The following is a 5,389-nucleotide window of genomic DNA, read 5'->3' as shown; positions in this document are numbered from 1 at the left end:
ACAAAATGAATGAACCTAGGGTTCAGTTAAAGAGGGGGAGACTAACGGGTTCTAAAGATAAAAATCCCCGAAAGAAATTGGTTGAGAAAGGTTCAAAGGGAACCTGATACTGAAAGATGACTGAAAGAAGACATAAATGGTAAGGTTACAGAAGAACCTGATATTATAAGATGTCTGAAAGAAGGCATAAGTGGAAATGTTCCAGAAGACTCTGATACTGAAAATGTCTGAAAGAAGGCATAGATAAAAAGGTTCAAGAAGAACCAAATAAAGATATGGATCCGGATGACGAGAAGGGAACATAAAAGTATGAGATTTCCATCAACTACGCCCTTGATGAAAATAATAGATAAAAGATGTTGATGGAATGTTCTCCTTTTCCGTGTCCAAAGAGATCGATCATAAAAATGATGATCCCGATCCAAGGTCCATTTTGGAATGTTAAAAAGACATGATTGGGAGGAGTGGCAGAAGGCCATTCAAATTGAATTATTCTCCCTAAATAAAAAGAATGTCTTTAGACCTATAGTCATAACGCCTGAGAATATAAATCTTGTTAGGGATAAGTGGGTATTCGTGAGAAAAGTAACATGATTTAAAACCTGATTAGTTGCCCAAAGATTTTCTCAGAGACCGGGAATTAATTTTGAGGAAACGTATTCTCCGGTAATGGATGCAATTACATTGAGATTTTTGATGAGCCTAACGGCGTCTAAAAATCTTGAGATGCATCTCATGGACGTTGTGACTACATATTTTTATGGATCGTTGGATAACGATATATATATGAAATTCCCTGAGGGATTGAAAATGCCAGGGGCATTAAAAGAAAAATCCAGGGAGATTTGTTCGGTCAAGTTACAACGATCACTTTACGGATTAAAGCAATCCGGACACATGTTGTACAATCGCTTAAGTGAATATATTTTGAGTAAAGGATATGTGAATAATGCGATATGTCCATGCGTTTTTATAGAGAAATCGTCATCTGGCTTTGTGATCATTGATGTATATGTAGACGACCTGAACATAATTGGAACTCAAAAGGAGGTTGATGATGCTCGAACTCATATGAAAAAGGAGTTCGAAATGAAAGATCTCGACAAGACAAAATTTTGTCTTGGGCTCCAGATAGAGCATCTCCGAGATGGAATATTTGTGCATCAATCAAATTATACGAAAAGGTTATTGAAACGCTTTTATATGGATAAAGCGACTCCTTTGAGTACTCCAATGGTTGGTTGAACTCTCGATGTTGAGAGAGATCCTTTTAGGCCCTGCGAAGATAGCGAGAAGATATTCTTATATGAGTGCTATCGGTGGGCTTTTGTATCTTGCAAACTGTACCAGACCTGATATTGCCTTTACTACTAACCTTCTGGCAAGATATAGTTCTGCTCCTACTCGCAGGCACTGGGACAGAATAAAGCATGTATTCCGTTACCTCCAAGGTACAGTTGATTTAGGATTAATGTATTTTAGAAAACCCGAGTTTGGCATGGTTGGTTTTGCAGATGCATGATACTTATCAGATCCTCATAAGGCTCGATTTCAAACCGGCTATATTTTTACGATTGGTGGAACCGCGATCTCTTGGCGGTCCCAGAAACAAACTCTGGTTGCGACATCTTCGAATCAAGCATAAACTATTGCGCTTCACGAAGCATGCCGAGAATGTGTGTGGCTTCGGTCAATGAGTCACCACATACAAGAATCAAGCGGAATAGTCAACGAGAAAGAGTCGACAAAAAAAATTTGAAGATAATTCGGCTTGTGTTGCTCAACTCAGGGAAGGCTACATTAAGAGCGACAGAACAAAGCACATCCCTCCAAGATTTTTCTCGTACATAAGGGAGCTCGAGAAAAATAAAGAAGTGGACATCGAATATGTACGGTCATGCGATAATCCAGCTGATTGTTTACAAAAGCTCTTCCGACTACAACATTCCGAAAACACGTCTATGGTATCGGAATGCGACATTTACGTGACAATGGACAAGAAATCTATGTCTACTATTCTCAGGAGGAGATTATGGTAGTGTACTCTTTTTCCCTTGTCATGGTTTTTGTCCCAATGGGTTTTTCCATGACTAAGTTTTTAACGAGGCACTACGTAATACAAAATAGATAATCAAGAGGGAATGTTAAAGATAATGTTTGTGATTATCTATCTTCTTGTCTTGTTTTTTTCTTTTTGAGTCGGTTGACATGACCGACTTATCACCCTATATAAAGGGTTCTTCTCTTTCATTTGTAAAATAAGATCAGTACATGAAATAATAAAGCTCTCACTCTTATAGTCTTTATATCTCTTTCTCGTTTCTAAACAATACACACAAAGAATAGTAATACATGCATATATAGCTAATACAATTACATCTATCTCGACTTAGGTTTCACAACACATATTAAATATAGTTATGCTATTCAATAAAAGTTTCAAAAGTTGGAGACTTTTCTTTCTTCCGCAAACAACCGAATCTAATTTTTTTTTTTATCTTTGCTATAAAAATAACACCCAGACTCATGAGATCAGTTGTTATTGATAATAACAGCTAAGTCTTTGTAATATAATTACATTTTCGATAGTCTTGCTATTCAATAATAGTTCCCGATAATAACAGCTAAGATCTACTACAAAATAGTCATACTAGAAGTCTAGGTCCATATATTCAAATAATTTTTTTTTATTGTTTACATTAGTTTATTTAATGTATAACATTTCTAAATAATTATAAAGGTATTAATAACAAATCCATTTTAACTATAAATTTAAATTTTAGTTTTAGGAATAACAAAATCTGTTGAGAAAAAATTTAAAAAAATATTTTTAAAAATTTAAATATTCTTTTAATTAGTGCACTGATTAATTTCGAAATTAGTAGTATAATATTATTATAAATTAATTTTAATTAATTTTTTATTATAAACAAAATAATGAAATTATATGCTAATTTTATAAATTTTATAAGTATATTCTACATTATATTAAAATAGAAGTAATTAATGAATTACATATTAAAATTATGTTTTTTGTGCAAAGATATTAAAATTATGTTGAATTGGTAAACCAATATATTTTGAAAAATACTTTCATTAAGATAAATAAATAAAATATCATTCACCGTTTAAAGTGATTAAAATATCATTCACCTTTTAAAATGATTAATATTCATAAATTATGTAATAATTTTTACAAAAATTAAAATTGTTAACGTATGTTAAATTTTAATATTTAGAACTATATATCATCTATTAAGTTATTTTTAAAATGACAGAAACGTACCCGTGCGGATTAAAATCTAGTTGCTAATTAAAACATAAAACCCTTTTTTGAGGTGACCTTGAAATTTTGAAGTATTTACAATTCCATGCCAATGGTTTATTTTTAATCTATGCTTTTAATTAAATGCTTTTATTTTTTAAAGGAAATTGCAGATAACCATCTCCTAATTTTCTGCCTTTTTTGTCTGTTATTATAACAGTATCACTGTTTTTATCTGCTTTTAAATAAAAGCAATGATACTGTTATAATATTAGACAAAAAGGACAGAGAATTAGTAGATGGTTATCTGCAATTTTCTTTAAAAAATAAAACATTTAATTAAAACATAGATTAAAAATAAACCATTAGCATGAAATTGTAAATACTTCAAAACTTCAAGGTCACCTCAAAAAAAAGTTTTCTGTTTTAATAATATTGATCACACTACGTATCACTTTTATAGTCTATAATAACAATGTAGGTTACTTGTCAAAACATCACATAGTAAATTTTTTGTATTATCCTCATTTTCCAACTATATAGTTTGTATATAATTAAGTGTTTCTGAGTAAAATAATCGCCAACCACACAACTATTAAGTAAATAATAAAACCTAAACAAAGTGATTTACAAACTAAAAATCAAAATCTCTAAGGATGTTATTGGATAGTGGATTTGAAACTAAATCTATATATTTTATAATCTGTTATTCAATGACTGATTTTAATTTTTGTTTTCAAATTTAGTATTATTGGTTATTGTATTTACGATATCTCTACTAAATGATTTTAAAGTATAGTGTTATTAGTTCTTGTATTCAAAATCTTTTCAATCGGATTTTAAATCCATTGTTATTGAACTAAATATTTGAATATAACATTTCAAATCTTGTGTTTTTCATGTTTGATAGATTTATACAATTCATTTGACTTGAAATATTTTGAATGAATTTGGATTTACTTTTTATGTGTAATATCTCTCGATCCAAATCTTCCATTTTGCCTTCAGATTTTATAAAACCAAAATTTATCTAACTTAAAAATTTTAACGTCAGGCTAACAAAATAACAAAAGAAAACAAAATATAAAATAAAAGCAACGTCTACTCTCACTTTTCTTTCATCTAACCTGTTTTTAAACAGGAAAATAATTTTCATTCTTGGACCAAACCTAGATTTTCTTGTATCAAATTCAATTTGTTTTTCAAATGTAATCTCTTCTTTTGATTATTCATACGTGCTCCTTAATTTCTGACTTGTTGATTCACATGGTATAACATCATTTCCATTTTTACTGCCATAATAATTATATAAAATACTATTTTACTGTCTATTTATTTATGATAATATATATGTTTATGTGTTTAAGGTATTTTAGTTACAGTTTATATAAAATTTCGTTTTTAAACTTTGAAATTAAATGTCAATTTAGAATCCACTTAAAATGGAGTTCAATTCTATTATAAAAATCAAATGATATCATGTTGTTTTTATAAATAAATTGATAATGCTTTTAAACATGTAGATAAATCATGTATCTTTAATTGTAACTGAATCAAAAATTTAAAATCTTATCTAGTTTAAGTCTTATGGAGTTGATTTAATCTTATCTAGTTTAATGCATGAATACAAATAAGTTGTCTAATAAGTCAAAGTAAACCACTATAAGAAAACGTGCACATAACGACGAACATTTACGACGAAAATATTTTGTCGTAAATTTACATGGTCTTTACAACGAAATTACAAGGAATCTAACTTTCGTCGTAAACGCCATGTAAATTTACGACGAACTGATTTCGTCGTAAACTCCATTTAAGTTTACGACGAATGTACGTGGAATGAGAAATACGTCGTAATCATTACATCGACATTACAACGAAGCATGTTACCGTTATATTTAGGTGAAAACGTGTATTCAATGTGCTTTAACTTACCTAATTTCGTCGTAAAGTCGTTGTAAATAATATGTTAAAACCATGTAAAATCCATGTAAAATATTCCTTGTAAAATCGTTGTTATATTTCAACTACCCAACTCGAAAATTTCTCTATATATATGTCATTTCCCACAACTCTCTTCCTCACAACACACAAACGGGAGAAAAAAAAATCCGAAAAAAAAAT

Source organism: Brassica oleracea, chromosome C9 (genome assembly GCF_000695525.1).
Source record: "Brassica oleracea var. oleracea cultivar TO1000 chromosome C9, BOL, whole genome shotgun sequence".
Taxonomy (NCBI): Eukaryota; Viridiplantae; Streptophyta; class Magnoliopsida; order Brassicales; family Brassicaceae; genus Brassica; species Brassica oleracea.
Note: the sequence above shows the minus strand (reverse complement) of the source record.